The 21,661-nt window shown below is 44.9% G+C and overlaps 1 protein-coding gene across 14 annotated transcripts in view; it reads right to left on the bottom strand.

Moving 5' to 3' along the window:
* The window catches only part of Ppp2r5c (protein phosphatase 2 regulatory subunit B'gamma), a 138,662-nt gene that overhangs the window by 59,516 nt on the left and 57,485 nt on the right, over positions 1 to 21,661 (bottom strand). The window lies entirely within an intron of this gene.

Raw genomic sequence — 21,661 nt, 5'->3', positions numbered from 1 at the left:
GCTGGAATTATAGGCATTCATTACCATGCCCAGCTATTTTTTTCACATTTTTAAAAATTAAGAAAAAAAATTTTTTTTGATACTAAGGATTGAAACCAGGAGTTTTTAACCATTAAGCCACATGCTTTTGAGACAGGATCTTACTACGTTGCTTAGAGCCTTGCTAAATGGCTGAGGCTGGCCTTGAACTTGAATCCTCCTATCTCAGTCTCCCAGTTGCTGGAATTTCAGATATGTGCCACTGTGCCTAGCTGTTTTTCACTTTTTAAAACTGTGTTGAAAGTAAGGTTCAAAATAAATTCCCTCTGAATGCATTTATTCAACAAATACTTTCTAAGTGCCAGTGATCACACGCCTGGCACTGCACTGGACTAGGAGTGAAGAACAAGACATAAAGGGTGAGCCTGTCTGGGCTGGGGATGTGGCTCAAGCCTGGCATGCGTGCGCCCCGGGTTCGATTCTCAGCACCACATACAAACAAAGATGTTGTGTCCGCCGAGAACTAAAAAATAAATATTAAAAAAATTCTCTCTCTCTCTCTCAAAAAAAAAAAAAAAAAAAAAAAGGGTGAGCCTGTCAGGGGTGTGGATCTTTAATCCATGTGACGACTGCAGAAAGCAGGTGTAGGTGAGCAGAGGACCAGAGGCAGGGGTGCTTGCTCATGTGTGTCTGCTGGCTCTGAACTTCCACAGGCAGGTCAAAGGTGGCTGTCCACTCTGGCTAACTGACAAACACTTGCATCAATCTGAAGACTGTCAAACTACTAGTAAGACAACCAATAACAGCAAGCACCTTAGTGCTCCTGAGCACATTTTATTCCTCATGCTAGAGTCGGCCTGTCACAGGTGGTGACGGGGGTGTTAGTGACAGCAATATAGGAGTAGCAATGAGAACAATAACAATTATTTAGTGAGTGCTTACCTGAGCCAGTGCTTGTGCTAAAACTTTTATATATAAATACACACTTTTTGTCACTTAACCTTTACAGTAAGACAATAAAGAATGGTGTTATAACAGCATCCAAGGGCAAAAGAAGCATTTGAAGTGCAAGGCAATAAATGTACAGACACGATTTCAGGTCCCACACTGCAGATTTCCTTTAAGAAACTGCCCATTTATTAAGTTTTCATATAATATCAAAGAAAATGCCATATTTTCTTAAAAGACCATTAAAACACTTCTGCTCTTCCCAACCACGTCTTCCTACACTCCACCAAAGTGACATATAGTCAAGAATGGATGCAGGGGCAGGCAGCAAAATCCAGTCATTCCCAGCAAGCCAGACAGACACTTGAAAAATAGAAAACAATGTCACTCTTCTCACTGAAGCTGTTTTGTTTTGGAAAATATGTCCATCTTCATAAAAATATTAACTTGTTAACATGTGGTAGGCTTATTCTTTTAAATGAATTCATATTACTAAATATATATTAAAATTTTCTCTGGTTTGTTGAAAAGTAAGGTCAATATTGATATCTAACATCACATGAACAGAAGCTTTGGGATCCTGAGATCTACTGCCCTACCACAGCAGGTTGAATGCCCCCCCCCAAGTTTTCCTCAGCAAATGTGCTTGTTCTCAGGTCTTGGTTCCTTCCACTTCTCTTGACGTTTCCTGTCCTACTGATCACCAGTTTCTGCTTAGGTATGTTCTATAGGCCTTTCCTTACTTCCTAGTTACAAAGGAGACACCCTCATTGAGCATCTGCCTCCTGCAGCTTTAAACAGCAACCTTGCTTGTGGCTTCCTTGACTGCAAGCTCCATGAGTGTCATGGACCCTACTGCTTTTGGTCCTCGGAATCCCTTACTGCCCAGCATGAGCCTGGCTGACAGGCACACAGACACTGTGACCTGGACGACCCGCAAGCCCAATCCTCCTGCCACAGCCTCCTTATTTGCTATACTGCATGCAGAGATGAGCAGCACACAAGCAGGCATGGGGTGGCAGTGCACTGGCTTTTTAGAAATCCCAAGATCCAATACTGGACCCTAAATACTCCAAGTATTCCAGTGACTGTTCGACCATCTTTAGTGCACAGGGCCTTTGCGAGAACAGAGTTTCTGAACTGCCTCCCTGCTGGCTGTGGTCCTCTCTATTCCACGCCTGTGCTCAATTCCAGTTTGCCAGGATCCCTCAGTGAGCTCCCACTTGTTGGTACAGCCTGTCTACCTGGAACCTGTCTCTGGCATTCTCATCTTCTCAGTACTGTGCAGAGAACCTAGAAGACCACGGTCACCCCAAGGACCACCAGCACCCTCATTCAGGATCTGCCTTTGAGGAGTTTTCCTTGCTGAGTCCTTGGCAAGGATGGTATCGAGATGGTACCCTCAGACCCATCTGAGACAGGGACATGTTGAGTGATGAAGAGCTTGTCCAGTGCTGCTCAGTGACAGGGCAAGGGTACACATAAGATACGCCTTGTATTTGGGAATGGAAACCCAAAGGATGCTATGATCACTCAGGGTGAGATCAGTAAGTTTCAGAGACCTCAGAATGCCTGGAAACCATCAACTGCTTTTAAATGATAAAATTGATAAATGATATTCAGAAAGCTATTGTGATTAAGAAAGAAGAATAAGCCATTTCTTTCTATAATATTTCTATTAAAATGATTTTAAAAAGCAAGTAAGTCTCAACTCTCTAGAAATTATCTTAATTCTCCCAGGATCCCAGCAGTTGAGATGTTATTGTAATATTTTTGTTTATGGTCTACAAATAGATTTGTCATTACAATCTCATGAACTGTTCAACTTCCATTTGGCCATTTAAAAAATAGTAATGTTAAAAAATCTATAACAATCTAATTGAGCATGGAAATGAAAAAAAAACCAAACTGCATCCTTAGGTCATATCAAATATTTTCACATTTCAAAAAAATGCAAGTTAGCCCTCTTTGCTTCCGGACTGCCATGTTCTGAGCCGCTTTCCTCTTCCACACACCATGAAGTTCTGCTCATCTTGGACCCAGAGCCACAGAGTCCGCTGTCTACCGAGACCTCTGAACACTTTGATGCATGAGCTAATTGGCACTTCCAAAGTCCCTGAACAGATCAAGATTAAACTCACTGAACTATCACAAGAACCACCACTTGTTCCAAAATACTGAGATATTGTAAAGGAGGTAAAAAGACAATTTGCAAAGAACTAACAAAATTTTAGGAGAAGAAAGCAAAACAAATAAAACTCCTAAAATCAAAGAATAGACAAGGAGCTTGACAGATTCAGGAAAAAAAAGGGCGGTGAGGCTACCAAGAAACCTTTAAGAGGTGAATTTTGAGAAGTTCCTACCTAAACTGAGTGCTGATGCTAAAACTGAGAAAGTCTTTGTGACAAATTATCAGAAGATGATGACTTACGAAAAACAGAAGTCAACCCTTTTCAAGAATAACGCACACAATTTTATTTGTTAACTGTAGCAGTGTATTTAATTCAAGTCCAATCCATGTATTGTGTTTCACCATTCATTTTTAAAATCTTAAACCCAATACATTTTAATAAATAAAAATTGCATTTGATCAACATCTTAAAAAAAAAAGAGGCTATTTTCTGCTGTGTTAATAGGACAGTAACACAGGGGAATGAAAATGGATGGAGGTGGTGGAGGAATGGGCTTTACATCTTAATGGATTCTTATTTTTCCCCAATGCTGGGGATTGAAGCCAGGGGTTCTCTTTCTCACTGAGCTACATTCCCAACTCTTTTGATTTTGAGAAAGGGTCTCACCAAATTGCCCAGTCTGGCCTCAGACTTGTGATCCTCCTGCCTCAGCCTCCAGAGCTGCTGGGATTACAGGCATGTGCTTTTGCACCCAGCTGATTTCTTAACAGTGCAAACATTATTAGAAACACCTAACATCTGCCCAGATTATTTCAGCATTCCCCAGTTTTCATTAATTTATTCCTATGAACTTGAGATACCACCCAGTTTTTCAGGATAAATCTTCAATGAATACCCAGGAGAAAAACATACATACTAGGGCCTCTGAAACAACAGAGGTCAACAAAGATGGTGGTGAGGGGGAATGAAGGGAAGAGAGAGGGGATGGAAATAGGAAAGACAGTAGAATGAACTGGTCATAACTTTCCTACGTTCATATATAAATACACTCCAGTGTAACTCCACATCATGTATAACCACAAAAATGAGATCCTATTAGCATGAGTTACATTCTATGTATGTATAACATGTCCAAATACATTCTACTGTCATGTATATCTATGAAAAACAAATAAAAACTCATAAAAAAGAAAGATGGTGGAATAAGAACAATGTATAAAAGCCTATCTATGGAAGGGAAGCCTGTCATTCATGAGTGATACACAGTTATGCTCAACAGAAGCTACCCTTGAAGTAGGATAGGCACGTCCATTTCTAGATTTGCAAATGTTTCTGGTGCCAGTGTGCAGAAGGGCAGTGTTCTTACATCGCACAGCACCAGAATGAGACACAAGGACCTGAGTTGGCTCCACTGAGGCAGGGTGAGCCCTGGACTAGCAGGACAGGGAAAGAAAACAGCAGTGTGCCTACTAATATTTTCTTCTATAAAAAGCAAGAAATTAATGTAATAACATTTCATTTACAAATCAGCACACAGTAGATTACGATTGGGCAGATGTGATCAAGGGGGTCTGGAGACCATTGCTAGGCAGTGAAGAGCCACTGTAGGCTTTTGTCAAGGAGTCCTAAGTGGCCACTAATATCACAGCTGACATCACAGGATGTCAGAGTGGCACAGTTTAGAGGTCACTCTTTCAACATATGGCACTAGGACAAGTAGTACACAGGGACCAGAAAATGGGGTACGGGGGAAGAAGGAGGAAGAAGGAAAAAATGGATCATTATATACAAAAATAAAACAAACTGCAGGGTTACAGACTTAGATCTGAAAGGCAAAACTATATTGCTTTAAAAAATAATATAGAAAGATATCTGGTTAGGTGAACAATCAGAAAGGGCCGGGTGTGGTGGCGCATAACTGTAATCCCAGCAGTTTGGGAGGCTGAGGCGCTAAGCAACTCAACGAGACCCTGTCTCTAAATAAAATACAAAATAGGGCTTGGGATATGGCTCAGTGGTCGAGTGCCACTGAGTTTAATCCCCAGTCCCCCACCCCCTGCCCCGCCCCCCCCCCAAAAAAAAACCAGAATCAGAAAGGACTTCTTTAGACACAAAACCCAGTAATCATTCAAAATCAATCAGTTGGACTGGGCTGGGGTTGTAGTTCTGCGGTAGAATACTTGCCTAGCATGTGTGACGCACTGGGTTCGACCCACAATACCACATGAAAGTAAACAAATAAATAAAGGTATAAAAACAAACAAGCAAAAGCCAATCATGTGAACTATTCTAAAACCAAACACTTTCAAGACACCATCAAGAATGGGAAGGCGAGTCACAGAATAGACTTACTCGAATACATGTAACCACTAGACTCAGATCCAGAGTATAGAACTCTTCCAGTCAATCAGTTAAAAACAAACAAACAAAACCCCACAGAACATCAACAGGGAAGCAGATACAGTCTTAACCAGGCTCTTACAAATATATCTGCATGGTTAATCACATGGAAGCGGATCGCCCCTCTCAATGACTAGAGAAATGCAAATTAAAACCACAATGAGACACACCAGTCACTCAAGAGAGTAGTACATACTCAACAGTGTGCGAGGAGCTGAGTGCACACCATACTAGTGGGCTGCAGAGCTGGGAGTTACCCAGCGGTACAGCAGACATCTGCACACGGGGTACACGACCTCACAACAAGGTGCACATGGGCACCACAACACGTGTCCACAGCACCACTAGCCCAGACTATCCATTAGTGGTGGATCAGACACTGTGGCCTACCAACATTCCAAAACTACAAGGGTGACATGATATGGATGAATCTTACAAAATGCTGTTGCACAGTAGACGTAACACACCAACCAACCGGTTCTATTCACTCTCGCCTTATTTAGCACACCTAAAACTTTATTATAAAGGACCTACAGGACTTTTGGGGTACACGGCCTGGGTGGTGGTCATATATGGGTATTTGCTTTATAACCACTCACTACACTTTACATTTGCTTCATATGCTCTTGCATGTGACTTGTATTTCAAATAAAAAAGACTATAAAGAAAGCATGCACATAGCAAAAATAAATAAATGTAGACCAAACAAAAGCATCAGGAACCCACCATGACGTGGGAGACTCCTCTTTCCACACCATCTGTGGCCTCCTGCTCTTCTCCCAGAGGCAACCTCTGCTGCTTGGTCCAGGGTGAGGCAGGCCAGCGGGCATATGCAAATTGGTGGCTTTCAACAGGGCTTGAGAGGAGTCAACACTCACAAATTCTAAACTAACTGAAGGTCCACCTGGGACTGGGGCACACCCACATGGGAGTCCCCACACACCCGAATGCTCCTCTACACAAAGCCTTGTGTGGAGGAATCCAGGCTCTAGACAGCCTTCTTTTGTTCAAAAATTTTCCCTACCAAAATGAGGATCTGAACGATCTCTGATTCCATTTACATAAAGATTATCTCTCACTCTCTTCAAGAAAACATCAGTATTTAGGATCCCAGTGTACAAGATAAAACTGTGGTTTGGCTTATCTATGGGACCTAAAGCATCTGTGTGAATGGACAAGTGTGAGAACCATCGTGGAGCAGGCGGTGGTCTTGAGGACACAGTGCATGTCTTTAGGAACTGATTTAGAAGTTGATCCAACACTATTTGCCAGGCACTGTGCTTGTACTGCTGATGGAGGTAAGTTAAGGCAAAATCCTGGCTCTAAAAGAAAAACAACTGAAAATGTGTGAGCCATGATAAGTGCTATAGTACAGCCAGGTGGGAGGCACCAGGGGGACTGGGTAGGAGGAGAGCCATTCTGCTTTCAGTTCAGAGGCACGAAGGTCCAGTGAGAACTGGAGCTGCAGGTGAGGGAGGCCAACACCAGTGGCCATGGAGGTACTGACATCCATACTAGGTGGGAGAGGTCATCTAGGGGTGCCCACTACTCAAATCGGGGTGGGGGGCTCTGGAGTTACAGGACAAATTCTATTCTCCTGGAAAACCTTGACTGATGATGATACTGGGTGAGCGTCACATGCCCCAGACTAATCACGCTGCACACTTACTTAATGACAGGTTTCTATGGAGCGATGGCTTTGTCTGTTCACCATTTTATCCCCATAGTGGGACCTCAAATTTTTGCTGAATGAAGTGTTAGCTCTGAGGGAAACAAGTTAAACTGAGAGGTACCATAATTTAAAACATTAACATCAAAGTAATGCTCACATATCAAGAGTAGAATGCAATGTCTACATGAACTTTAAGACAAGATCCAGAGCTCCAGAGAAGCCACCTGCTCTTGACAGCATTTCCCCACCCTGAGGTCTCCACAGCCAGGGCTCTATGTGGGGATGAACTTGAACCCCAGAGGCTCTGTGAGCAGATGAGGGGTGCACCTGGACCTGGGGCAAGAAGCAGGAAGACCCCTCTGGAAGTACTCAGTCACAATGCTCAAAATCTGCTTCCTGGGTGCTGGTAGCAGGCTGTCATCTGTGGTGAAAATACCTATCACTCTACAGATCCAAACTCCAAAATGTGAGAGCAGAATAAACACACATAACTAATGTGAACAAGGTGATGTGAATCACTGACTTTGACCTTGACCCTTAGCAGCAAATGGAATCTCAAAACTAATCTTCTCAAAATTAAATTTACAATAAATCTTTTTTCTTTCTTTCTTCTTTTTTTTTTGGCGTGTGGTGCTGGGGATCAAACCCAGGGCTTTGTGTATGTGAGGCAAGCACTCTACCAGCTGAGCTATATTCCCAGCCCTATAATAAATCTTTCTTAATTTCAAAGTGCAAGTGTCCTCTTTCAAATATTCTAAAATAAAGTCTCATCTTTCACTCTTTCCTGATAATTCTCAAAACACTGTCTGATGAGATAAGGTAGTCTAGCTTCACTGCACATATAGGTAGTGCTTTGGCTCAGGTGTGTGCTTCTGAAGTGCTGCACATATCCAGGGCCTGGTCCATGCTGGCCAACCGCAATGCCACTGAGCTACACCCCAGCCCCGCTCAGGTTTCTGAATGGATGTTATTTCATTCAAAAGCAGCCAACGTCTCTGCCTCTCTTCATGTTGTCTCTAGTACTTGACAGAAGCGAGGCTGAAGTAACCGCCAGGTAATCTGGTAAAAGTAGGCAGGCAGTGCTGTCACCATCCTAGGCATGTCCCTCTGTCTACCGGTAGCTACACTTTGTTTGGAGGTATTCCAAGAGGAGCCACAGTGAGGCCATCGTTATGGTCCTGAAACTGTCCTTCCTGCATATCTTATGGGTGGGATTCAGGTAGAGCAAAAGCCCTGCCTACTAAGCCAACCAGGTGTGCATGTGGAAACGCAGCTGGGCTCGTGGTTTCTGCACTGCCACTCTATTTGAGACTTTTGGATAGAGACAACCTACAGCTCCAAAGCCCCTGTTCCCAAGCTGCTACCTTTTCATATACCCCAGTTCTATGGCTTCTTCTCCTTGTCGTACACTTTCACCCTGCCTGTAGCCTCCTTCCTGCAGGAAGAGCTGCTCACCCAGGGCCAAATCTGGGTCCTCCACAAACCTAAACTGCTCTTGCCTTGGACATATGGGTCCTCCCTTTGAGGTTCTTGCTGATTCTGGGCCTGTGTTCAGCTGTTGTACAAAAGGAGGATCTGATCTGCTGTCCTACGACAGGCCAGCACTGACTCCCAACTCCCTTTCCCATGAAATTCATAAGAGCAATTAATTTCACTTAGAAGAGCAGTGGTGGAAGCCAAGGCCACCCCAGGGAACAGGAGATGGGTGAGGAAGGATAGGTGAGGTAGAGCAAGGTCAGTCAGAGATAGGACGGACGCCAGGAGAGACTGGCTTCCTCAGAAAGTTTTCAGTTCTGTTAGGTGAACATGTAGTGAAGACTTGAGTTTCGCAGAAGAGACAGGCCAACTTCTAGTCTAGACTCTGCAGAAAAAGAGCATGGAAGTTATTCGAAGTTGCAGGTTCCTGAAGCGATAAAGCCCCTGTGGACATACACACATACAGGATGTGTCTCTGCCTCTTGGTGCAGGTGATCCAGAAGAGAGGAATCCAACAGGTGTGAGCCATATGGATCACTTGGCTTTTTTTTTTTTTTTTAATAGGAAAAGATTAAGACAGGTCAAACAATTTTGAGGAATGATCCAGAATCCAACACAGCATTATTTGCTACTGTAGGCCACATTCCCCATTTCAGAACTGAGTTGTGGGGAACAAAGTTACATACTCTAATTAGCAAATTTTCAACACCTGGCATGGATCTCTCTCACTCTGTCCTTTACTCATTAAATATTAAATAATATTGTTGTACTTGGAGACCAGCAACTCTAGCAATATGTAGATCATTTACCTAAAAACAAGGGCAGATACTGTTTTAGTAAAAGTAATAGCTTTTATTATATTTGATTAATGAAAGACTGATGAACATAGATTTCAGAACTTTCAATATGTTTACCAGTAGACAAATCAGTGTGGTGCTATCAGAAGGATATATTGACAACAAATACGTGTTTTTTCAGATTCTATTCCATGTTCTTTATTTCCTTTCTTTGTGTCTTAGACCAGGTGTGAATGCTTCTTTCTGGACACAAACTCTCGTTATGAATTCCAAGCTCCTTCTTCACACCTGATGGCCCAGGCCTGGGAGCAGAATCACTGAAGGACATAATGCAGTATACCTCAAGGGTCTGAGTACTAGGACCTGCAGTCCTGGGCTCTCACCTGCAGTTCCAGCCTCACCAAGACAACCTGAGAATCAGAATCACAAAGCAATCCAGGCACCATGAAGTTAGGAACGGTGTGCATTTGTTTTTCTGGGGAAATGAGGCAGAGGGAAATGGGCACCAAATTGCTCTGGCCCCTCCTGCAAGCTGCCTCCCCAAACCCACTGCGTGTCTCTGCTTATAGCTAAAATGCAAATGACTTACTACTATGGTTCGGACATGGCTTAAGTATGTCCCCCCCAGGCTTCATGTGTTGGAGTTTAATCCCTGCTGTGAAGTATTAAGAAGATGAAAACTTATCCACTGTTGTGCTCAGAGCGGGCCTTTGGGAGGGGACTAGGACTAGATAAAAGTTGTCAGGGTAGAGCCCTCTGTTTGGATCCTGGTATCTCTGTAAGAAGAGGGGGAGACAGAATACATGCAGACCTTGGCTTGCCCTCCCTGCTCTGCCATATGATGCTCAGTGAAGCTGGGACTCTGTCAGCAAGAAGGTCCCCATCAGAGGTGGAAACAATAGGCCAACCCAAACTTTGAGCTAAACAAGCCTCTTTCCTTTATAAATTTCCTAGCCTCAGGAATATCAGCATAGAAAAGAAAACTCACTAAAAACCATTAGTGTTAACATAACTCCATCTCGCCTGGCCATCACCTTGTCACTGCTGAGATGCTACAGTATCAGAGACATTATGAGCCAGTGAAGATGTGTGGCAGCTCTCTCCATCTCTGAGGGTTCTTCAGGGCTCAGCAGAGCTTTGATGGTGGAGAGTGGTTTGTGCTGCACTCACTGCTTGGAGACTTGGACAAGGATTCCTGGGGACTACCTGACTTATCCCTGACACTGAACTTGATCTCATTCTGTGATTTTGGAGAGAACTGTGGTCAAGAACCATGCATCCTGCACTCTGGCCCATCAGCTTCTGAAGATCTCCAGCTCCGAGCTTGGTGTCCACAAATAACGGCACATGACAACAGTGTCTTAATGATATTGATCACTCCACAGGTGCTCACAACCCATGAATTCCATGCTCCTGCTGTCTGTAGCTGATCTGCTGTTAAGAGAAGCTGACCAGGGGCATCCCCTGGGGGACAGAAATTCTTCCTGTGTGTGGGGGGGTGGCTTCAGGTGACCAGCAGCAGCTACCGCCCAGCGTTAGGAGCAAGCAAACTCAGATTCTGAAGCATAATGTGAATGGAAACTTCCACATTTCCTTTCTTTTCTGGTAGTACTGGAGACTGAACCCAGCCCTGAGCTACCACTTAGTGACATCCCCAACACTTTGTTATTCTGAGACAGGGCCTTGTTCAGTTGCCAAGACTGGCCTTGAACTTGTGATGTTTGGGCCTCAGTTTCCCAGGAGCTGGGATTACAGGCATGTACCAACTCTCCTGGCAACACTTCCACACTGCTTAAACCTGTTATGTTACTGTCTCAAGTAATAAATACTTCAAACTAATTGCTTGGATACAATAAGACATGCAAAGAAAAAGCAAGGGTTTTCCTCCAGCAGGGAAACTCCCATCACTGCCCCTCACAAGTTGAGGGGTCTGGGCCCACAGTGTGACTGGATGCCATGGCACTGTTCTTGAGGGTACTACAAGTCACCTGGAGGAGGGCTGGACACAGACTTGTGCCTAGAGGGGCAAGTCCCAAAGGGAGAACCAGCAGTGCTCACCTCTTCCCATGCCCTGTGCTCCCACAGAGGGGAGGGGACTCGACAGTGAGGTGGCAGGGGTGGTCAGTGGTGCACTTAGCCCTCAATGTCACACCCTGCAGTATGTCACCAGCACATCTGGGTGGTTCCACGGATGGCAGCACATGAGCACACTCTGCCTGGAGCCAAGAGCTGCTGGAGGACTTCAGTTGCAGCTCCAATCTGCAAAATGGCCACCCTGGAACCTGTCAGTACTCTGCCCTTTCATCCTTCTCAATGGGGACTCAAGGGAGGCGAGTGCGCACTGAGGAGCCTTGGCCTTCGACTGAAGTCACCATTTTGCCACTCTATAAAAGGGGCTGTGACCTCATGCTCCCTGGATGATATAACTGTGAATGTGGTTCAGGTTACATGTTGTCCCCGGGGTCTATCAATGGGCTCATTTTTCCCTTGGAGGAGTTTGCCAATGTGGTAATAAACATTTGATGTTTTTATTGTTAAAGAGAGACATTCCGGTGGCAATGCTTAGGTATGTGCTGAAAGACATCAAACCTTCCTTTATTTGTTATTTCACAGCACTGGGGATGCAACCCAGGGCCGCACACATGCTAGGCAAGCCTCACCAGAGGGCTACACCCAGTCACAAAGCTGACCCCCTTGCCACACCTGCAGGGGAAATGGAGACTGTGTTCAGGACCAGACGTGCACTTCCTCTCAACTCCTACTCTCCTGACGCAGCAGGGTCAGGCCAGGGAAACCTGCTGTATGAGGGCACCCCCAGGGCAGAGCCGCTTTTTCTGCCTGGCAAGAAGGGTGGGCTCTATGGCTGACTGGCAGCAGCACTGCAGGGGGACAGGGTGGGCAGCAGAACTGCTCACAGGAGCTTGGCAAGGGCTAGCACAATGTGTAAGGAAGGACAGGCAGGCCCAGCAGGCTGTGTGTGCTCCTCCCCAGATGCCTGTGCTGTCCAGGGGACAGCATGGTGCCAGCCTCCTGAAACTGCCCAGCTCAGCGCCTGCTCCAGTGCCAGGCACTGCCCTCTACCCCCCAGGACCATGGACAGTCCTCTGTCTCTGCTCTAAAACTAGACAGTTCTACTACAAAACGCACAACCCATTAGTCAGGACAGCCCTTTTCCTTGCCCCACTCCTCAGGTGAGGACAGAAGTTTGGCACATGCCTCAAACTAAAGCCTCCCACCCTGCAAGCCACAGATGGATCTGGGGACCCTCAGTGCCACCTCTGTGGAACTTCCAATCTAGCCTCCTAAGTTCCACGTTTCTGAGATTTGTCCTTTATAGTCCAGATTTTAGGTAAAATGTGTAACTGAAGTACTTTGAGGCCATCCTATGATACAGTTGCCCCTTTGTTTCTAAATCTGAATCCTTCATTTGGCAAATCTTTAGACATGAGGTAGCAGTAGCACAGGAGTCAGGAACCCCGCAGAAAGAGGGAGTACCTAGTCTGGATCCCAGCTCCTCCTCTAAGACCTCAGTGATCTTGGCCAGCAAGCTTTCTCTCTGTGGGTCTCAGTTTCCTCAACTGGAAAATGGGAATACGTGTACTCCCTGGAGTTGTTGTGAATTAAGAGATATGTATGTTTTTTGCTTTCATATATGATGCATTATTTTATTTTATTTTTTAGTTATACATGACAGTAGGATGTATTTTGTCACATATACATGAAGTGAATTAAGAAATATTAATGTACTTGGTGTGATCCCTAAAATGGTGTGCCCTTGGTCAATGTAGGTTGTTCTGTTTTGTTAGTCATAGGCCAAGTGACTTACTCTATTCTACCACTCAATTCTGTTGTTCTCCAATTCCTTAAAAATGTCCATAAGGGAGGCAACATTTTTCATCCTCTCCAGGCATTTCCAAGCCAGCCACTAATACACTGTACTCAGCAACTAATTTGTACCTTGTAAAAGGCAGAGTCCCCACTGGACAGCGACTGGTTCTGTTCAAGACAAGTGTGTGCCTGTCCTGCAAACAGAGCCCAGAAACTGGGCCTGCTCCTCTTGTTGTAAGAGCAGGGCAGCACAATACAGCTACTTAGACATTGGCTAACAGACTGAATGAACCCCAGATCAAATTATTACAGACGAGCCCACTAGGTCAAGGGAGCCAATCTCTCTGGCAAGTTCATGAATGTGTTAGTATTACCAAGATGTGGCATAACTAGATTTGAACAGAAAAATATTCTTAAAGTTTACTGGTTTAAAACGATTATGGTGGAATTGGGATTTTCCTTTCTGTTTTTTTTTTTTTTTTGGGGGGGGGGGTGTTGGAAGCTCACATGGGTAAGAAGATAAAGAAAAACTGCAAAGTACTCCTCAGTAGACCAGGCAGCAGAAGACACTGCTGTCAATCCAGTGTGACCAGTTGTTTGACTTGTTTGGGCCTCATTCTCTACAACTAAAAAATCAGGTTCTTTCAGGAACTCAAGCACTAGCAGAAAATCCTAGAGGAGGACAAGAAAAACACAACAGGCCCTAAATAGAAACTGGAAAGAATGATGTAGGTGTGTATGTACGTGCATTTGTACTTAAATCCAGAAGAATTTACCAGGGAGTACTACATGTAAAGACCCAGGGCTGGAACCTATAAATCTATAAATGAAATCCCCCTCCCTGCAGAGAGCTGACTGCTGGTGTTTACGTGTATCTGACTGCCAACATATCATGTATAAACATATACTACATATTTTTGAAAAATTTATCTTTAGAAAGAAAGGCTCCCTGTAAAATTAAAAAAAAAATAATGACGCAATGACAAGAAAGAAAAACTCAGCTGTTCCCATCTGGATGTCACTTACACAGGGGTCTCCCGGTGAGGCAGAGTCATATGAATGTGCCCCAGGACCAAGCACTACATGCCCTTTTGCTGTTACTCCTCTCATCCCATGTCCTAGTGTTCAATGTCCAATAGAGATCAATATCACCTTTTGTTGTCTAAATCTCACTGTAAATTATATTACAAGTTAAGACATTGAACCAGCTTTCTCCTGTTGTTCTTTTTAAGCCGAAGTCATCATAGATAATGTTTCCATTATGACTACAGACGGAGGGGAGCAGACTCGCTCAGTGCACCCTGCTAAAACCTCTGAGAAGTCAGTGCATCTGTAAAGGCGTGTGCCTTCAAGGCCCGGGAACTCCACGCTGAAGAGGAGGGGACAGACAGGGCAGCCAGGCATCCAGGAAGAGGGGATGCTGGATATCAGTGTGGCCATGGGACAGTAGAGCAGCAACCCAATGTGCACTGGTGAAGCCCAAAGGCCCAGGTCATGGTGGCACAGGGATCTGTAGGAGTGGGGTGCAGGTAGACAGCCATGAAAAATTACTCAAAAGCCCCCAGAGCCCATGCCACCTGTGATCACATAATTAGAGGGCTCTCACCTGGGTCTATGAGGGGCTTTCTATACTTGTAAGGCCTTTGCCTCTGATGAAAACAGAGTCATTACAGCCAAAACTCCATTGCATGGCGACAAGCAAGCCTTCAAACCAGACCAAGCCTGTTGAAAGGCATTGATAAGCTTGCAAAATAGTGAAGACTTATAAGACCAAGAGAGAAGACACGGGATGAGTGCTGCACCTGAGCAGACTTCTCCTGCACTAAGCCTCAGCCCTTCTGGAACAGGTGGTGAGAAACACAAGCCCTTTGCTTTTTACAGCCTCTTTGGTGAATAAGACAAAAAAAAAACAAGGCCAGGGCCCTGAAGGTGGGGAAGGGCCTGGTGAAACCTCTGTTCATCATACATATAAATACAAATATAAATATGCAAGAAACAGTAGAGCAAATGCAGTAAAATGTGTGAGAGAAAAAAAAATCAGAGTGATATGTTTGAATGTATGACCAAGGGCCACTTCAGATGTCTGTGGTCCCACAGACACACCAAGGACCAAAATGTGAACACCAAGAATGAGCCAGTGCCAGTGAGGGCTGGGTGTGAGCACCCGCCCCTTAGCCTTAGGCCCTGGGGACTGCTAACTGTGTATTTGATGCTATCTCTACTGTACTCCAAGGAGAGTACAGTTCCTGCTTACGTCACCTTTCAGAAACACAATGTAGTGGTATTTTGTAAGTTATCATATTTTAGATTTAAAAACACACTCCTGTGAATGCTTGTTGTTCAGCCAACAAACCTCCACAGTAACAACCTCTCTCTGCCACAGGACGCGCCAGGGCTGAAGTCCAGCCATCTCCTGCCACTGCTGCCATCGTCAGTTTGTCTTGTATTCTCTGGCTTCAGATATTTCAACGTCAATCACGCCACTTAGGTTCATGCCAGTTCCATCACCTCAAAAACCTATGTGTCAGCATCACAAGGTCATCTTATCTCATTTATTATTATTTTTTCCCTGAATTCAACTTTGCCTAATGAGTACTGTCATGACCCCTGTTTTTCTTTTGCATCTGCCCAACACATTCTAGGACAAAATGCATGAAATGCCCCAGATATTTAAAATTGAGACATCATACTTTAAAAAAAATTGATTTAGTTAGAAACAACATCTTGAAGAACTATCTTCAGATCCCCTGGTGTGAGATATAAATTTCCAAAATAACAGAATGAGTTATTTATGATGACTGAACAATGTCACAGAAATTAGCTGCAACTGAGTGTATGGTTCCAGTACAGGTAATTTTGGTCTGAAGGCGCGCAGGGGGAGAGCAGAGAAAGGAGGGGGTGCTGGCACTTGGTCTAGGTTCCTGTGCTGCCTGAAAGCTGATTTGATCTCTTTCCCCTGGGTGGCTCCAGCTGGAAGCCAGGGACTTCTAGCCTTGGTGCTCAGTCCATAGCTCTGTCCAGCTTTACAGCCTCAACTGCACAAAGCATTTCAGCTTCTGGAAAGTCTAAGTTTCTTATTTATTTTTGCTTATAAACTTAAGAATTTCCTTATATAATTAAAAACATTAAATTTCTCACTTAATTTTCATATTTTAATCTTACTAATGTTTCCTACTATTTTTAATTCTTTTAAGGAAAAACAGAAGCTCATCATCATTGAGTATTTTCCACATGCTAGGTATCACTGAAACTTTTCTAGGCCCATTAATTTTTATAACATGTTATTTTCCCCATTACACAAATGAGGATGGACTCACAGAGAGGCTAAGGTGACATGGCTCAGCAGTGACAGAGCTGGTACTCGAGCCCAGGCAGGGTGGCTCCAGAGTCTGCAGATCCCTGTGGGGACGGGTGCTGCAAAGTGCTCAACTGCAGCCTCTTTCTCCCTGCGCCCCTGTCATCTCCCAGGTGCTGTCAAGGCACAGTTGTCCTCCAGGAGCAAGAAACAGTAGAGCAAATGCAGTAAAATGTGTGAGAGAAAAAAAAATCAGAGTGATGTGTTTGAACGTATGACCACTTTTAAGAATTTAATTCTCCCAATGAAAACCACCTGTGAATTATAAGCAATGTTTCCTAATATAACTTGGATACAGGTAGGTTTCCCCATTAGCCTGCATCACACTGAGGAGGGGCAAGTACAAGGAGCCCTCTCAAGTACTCACATCATGGACCTTCCCTCTACTGAGTCCTCTAGAATGCTCATCAACAGGAAACTGTCCCACTGGAAGGCACTGTGAGGTTTAGATTCCTTGGTGAGTCACCGGCCAGCCTTCCACCAATGCCTGCTCCTCAGCCATCCCTCACTCCATGTCACTGTTCCCTGCATCTGCCAGACAGCCTACACCTCCCTACTTAGGTGTTCCATCCAAGCAGGCTGTGCTCCCCTTGGTCGGGAGAAGTCCAATGTCCAGCCTCCCAGTTCTGGGTGGTAGGTAATCAGCAGAACTGGGATCAGAGATCCCAAATCCCACAGACATAGGCGGCATCTTCTTACTGTGAACGTGCTCTGAACACACTTCCATAAGTAAGAGCCACTTCTCTGGCATCTGGTAGGAAGGGAAGCACTATACAAGCTGCTTCCAGGCCTTGGGCAGTTCCCTGACACCCATTCTCATGTCAACAAGTATTCTGACCACCGAGACAATCTCTAAGACTCCTCTCACTGCATCCCAGGCCGGGAGAGCATTGGTGGTCTGTTAAGAGGGTGGACTTCTGATCTATCAGCCTATAATAAGGATTTACTTCTCCAATCCCACCTGAGGTTCCTGATAAGACCAAATTAATGTCTTGAGGGGTAAATTCTTAGCAGAAAATGTCCTGGATCACCTTCATGGCCCTAGAGCTGTAAGCACACATAACACGCCCAAATTTTTAAGAGACGCAGACACCAGGGGTGGCAATGTGCCTTTAAGGTTTCACCTGTGAAACACTGAGTCTGGGAAGGGAATTTCTCCTTGAGCCATTTCTGCTGGAATAGCTGCCCAATATACGAAGGAAAATGCTAGTGACCCAAGAACCTCTGCAGCCACTCACACCCAACTAAGGGAGAAGTCCATGCCACTCTCTCCTTCTTTCCAGCTTTTTTAAAAAACATTTCTTTAAAGTTATTGATAGACCTTTCTTTCTTCTCTCTCTCTCTCTGGGATGCTAAGAATCAAACCCAGTGCCTCACACATGCCAGGCAAGTGCAGTGAACTACCGCTGAGCCACAGTCCCAGCCCTCCCTTCTTTCCAGCTTTGAGAAGACTTTTTGTTTAGCTTGGAAGAGCACTCTCTGCAGATACAGAGCCTCAGTACCGCTGTCACACACAGTGGATAGGAGCACAGGGCCAGACAAGGTCTTTTTTATTCCAGACAGGTCCCCTGCTCAAATTCTCAAGAGAACACTTCATTTGGGATATGATCTGTCCTGATTGGACCATGTTTGGTTAAGCAGAGGGCAGATCCCTTCAAAGTTCTGATTCAGTAAAGATGGCTGGGAAGTAAGACCTTTGAGCCATAATAGAGAATGAAAGACAAAAACATGTTAACAGAACTGTGACACTTCAGATAGTGTATTTGCAAACACCACATCATGTGGCTCTCATAATTCTGGGAAAAAAAAAAAAGTTTTGGACCAGTTACCTGACTTGGCGACTACTGGGGGAAATGGAACTCACACAGGTGCTTCTGCCCCCTCACCCTCTGTCCTCTCCCAGGGAGCCCTGTGAAGTGCATCCCTTAGCACACTGCGAGGGAGGGGGCTTTCTAGCCTGGATGACTGGAGGGAGCAGGAGCAAATGCAGAATTAACACATGGGTTCACCCATGGTGGTGACAAGCCACTTAATTAAAATTATCTGTCACTTTCAGTAGCTTTGTGATCCTCTAACACTTTTGCCAAACTTGTGACCCTTAGTGGTGCTATCTTCTTAAAACTTTTGATCAAATAAGACAAAACTGGCCAGGACCAACTGGAAAGATTCCTCATTTTCAGGATGGCCAAGAAACTCCACCTTCTTGTAAATCAAGGAAAACCTGGCACTAGATGGGTGAGCAGTAGCGCTCAGCACCTGCTGACCCACTATCAGTCAGAAAAGCAGGCCCAGCCTGCCATGTTGGTTAGCACCTGGACCCCACTCCCATGTAGACTGGACTGGACAAAACTACTTGACCAGAGGCAATGTTTAGGCCATGTCAAAGCTGGTCTCCCCTAAACTGAAGCCACCAACAACCGGCTTTTACTAACTAAAATCTGGAGACGGGAGGAAGCAGGTGGATCTAGTGTCAGTGCTGGTATTACTGATTTTGGTGTGTTCTGGACCTGGGCAAGTGGTCACACCCCCAATCTTATTGAACAGCCACAGCTCTTTTGTGAAGGATATACTGCTATTGTTCCCACTTTACAGTTAGACAACACTCAGCAGGACGGGTGACTTGCTTCAGATCACACAAACAGAAAATGTACCGAGCCCCTGAGGGAAAGCTGAGGACACAGGGAGCCAGCTGTGCTTCTGGGATCTGACCCAAGGCCCCAAGGCTGGCTCCTCTGACAGGCTCCTCTGCTGGGGTCTCTTCTCTAGTGATGTCTTGAACACCCTCCCTTTGATCTGATTCCCAGGGAGAGGCAAGCAGCAGCAGCAGCAGCAGCTGCTGCTGCTGCTTACAGCCAAGGGGAAGAGCCTGGAAGGCCTCTTTACATAGGCCTGAGCCCCTGGTGGCTGGTCCCAGGCATTCCACACCCCAGCCATTTACCAGCTCCTCTGAGGTTTTTGACACATCTTTGTGGTCATGCCATCATTTACCTGAGTGTTTAGCTTAAACAGACGTGCAACTCTGACTTAAAATCCCACCCCCATCCCCTGTATAGCCAGTGGCATTGTGTGCTGACCACACTCAGAGGACTCCTGAGCTGTCCCATAGTGTGAAGGATAGGACAAGAAACCCTGTTACCTAATGCACAACTTCTAAGCTGACGATGACTGCTGCTCGGCAAACTGCATCTTTAGTCTCCAACTAACATCTTGAATGAGAAAAGGAAAATCATTTTAGCCTCCTTGGTGGTTCTTTCCACCCTTCAGACCGACCATGTCCTCTTAGTCTTTCAGTGCATCCCTCAGCACACTGCAAGGGAGGGGCTTTCTAGCCTGGATGACTGGCCCTGCCAGTCTTTGGTTTTATAAATGAAGTAGTATTTAGGAGCCCAGAATCTCTCCCCAGGTCCCAAGCTACCCATTGGTTCCTTTTTAAATTTTGCTTTCGAATATACATCATAATATTGCTGCTTAAATCAGTATGCCTTTGGACAAATTAAACAACATTAGCTAGTGTAAATAACAGATAAACTCTTTTACTTACTAACTTAAGGAATTGCATACAATCAGATGGCATGTTCCACCTTATCAATCACACAGGAAGAGCTGATCTGCAATGGGTTTACAGCTACAAATTCATATGAAGCTTAAGAAGGTGACATGCCCATCAGCCTGTTGGCTTAAAACAGTTTCTGAAACTGCTGAATAATTCCATTCAAAGGTGAATTGTTCCTCTAACTGGATTCTCACAAGTTTTTCCCCATGTAATACACTTCTGAAGATGTTCTAAAGTTGAAGCTGATTCAAATCAAATTCTTTCCTGGAAGTAGCCAAAAAAAGCATGATAATGTCCCACAAAAAGGAGGGCATGTCTTTCTTATACATTAAGACACAATACCAACATATATCATTGTTACCAACATATCAAGAAGGATCATGCTTCGTCAGTGATACAACCAAAGCAGCAAAATGAACAAACTAAGACCAGCACACACCTTTTCCCCCAAAGAGGAGTGAACTGATTTTCCTCTGGGCTCTGGCACAATCCCTGAACAGCTTTCCTCTGGTGTGTGCCTCGTGGCACTGCTATACTTGTACATGGATGCTTACCTAGCCGCCTATAGCAGGTACTGGGCACCAGAAGCATTTGCTGAGTGGACACATTTCACTAAGTACTCAACGTCGCCGCACATCCATTGTCCCACCATGACCCTAGGCTTCCCTGTGTTTCTTCACTGTCCATGCAGTTTTCTCTGCCAGGTCTCGTGTTCCTTCTCCCCAGTCCCATGTGAAACTGCTAAAGGCCCAGCAGTCTTATGAAGGCTGCCCTGGTGGTGACATTTACTTTCCACTCTGTAACTGGGTGACCTCTTTATCTCTCACCTCACAGCACTATGGAAGCAGTAGTGTAAAAAGAAAGCTGTACTCAGAACTGGTCACGAGGATAATGACTTATCTGAACATCATAGAAGGTATTTTAATTTTTTAAAATCATCTCATTCTCTTGCTTCAAGGCTAACAGCCTGGGAGCGAATGGCTGCCTTCATCTCTGATGGCGGAACTTCTATCTAACACTAGCACAGGCTGACTGTGAGTGTATCTTCAAAGCTTCTAGTTTTTCAGTATAAAGTTGGTAAAAGCCATTTCTGAGGTGAGATAAAGAATTTGGGGCTCAGATGAGTGTTAAGAGTTTCTGCTTGCCTGAAGTAGAAGTCTGTACTGCAAATGACACCATCGAGATAGCACAAAGTCCCACAGAACTAAGGACAAGGTGACAGAGACCCACACTGTTTTAGTCAGCTTTTTCTCTGCTGTGACCAAAGGACTCAACTAGAACAATTGTAGAGGAGGAAAGTTTTATTTGAGGGCTCACAGTTTCAGAGGTCTTAGTCTATAGGAAGCTGGCTCCATTCCTTGGGACGTGGTGGAAGCAGCTCACATGGTGATCAGGAAGCAGACAGAGGGGTCTCTATTTGCCAGATACAAATATATAGCCCAAAGCCACAGCCCCAACGCCCACCTCCTCCAGTTACCACTCAGTCAATCCCATCAGAGGATTAATTCACTGATTGGGTTA

The sequence above is a fragment of the Ictidomys tridecemlineatus genome, chromosome 5 (assembly GCF_052094955.1).
Source record: "Ictidomys tridecemlineatus isolate mIctTri1 chromosome 5, mIctTri1.hap1, whole genome shotgun sequence".
NCBI classification, from domain to species: Eukaryota; Metazoa; Chordata; class Mammalia; order Rodentia; family Sciuridae; genus Ictidomys; species Ictidomys tridecemlineatus.
This window is presented reverse-complemented; position numbering and strand designations above follow the sequence as displayed.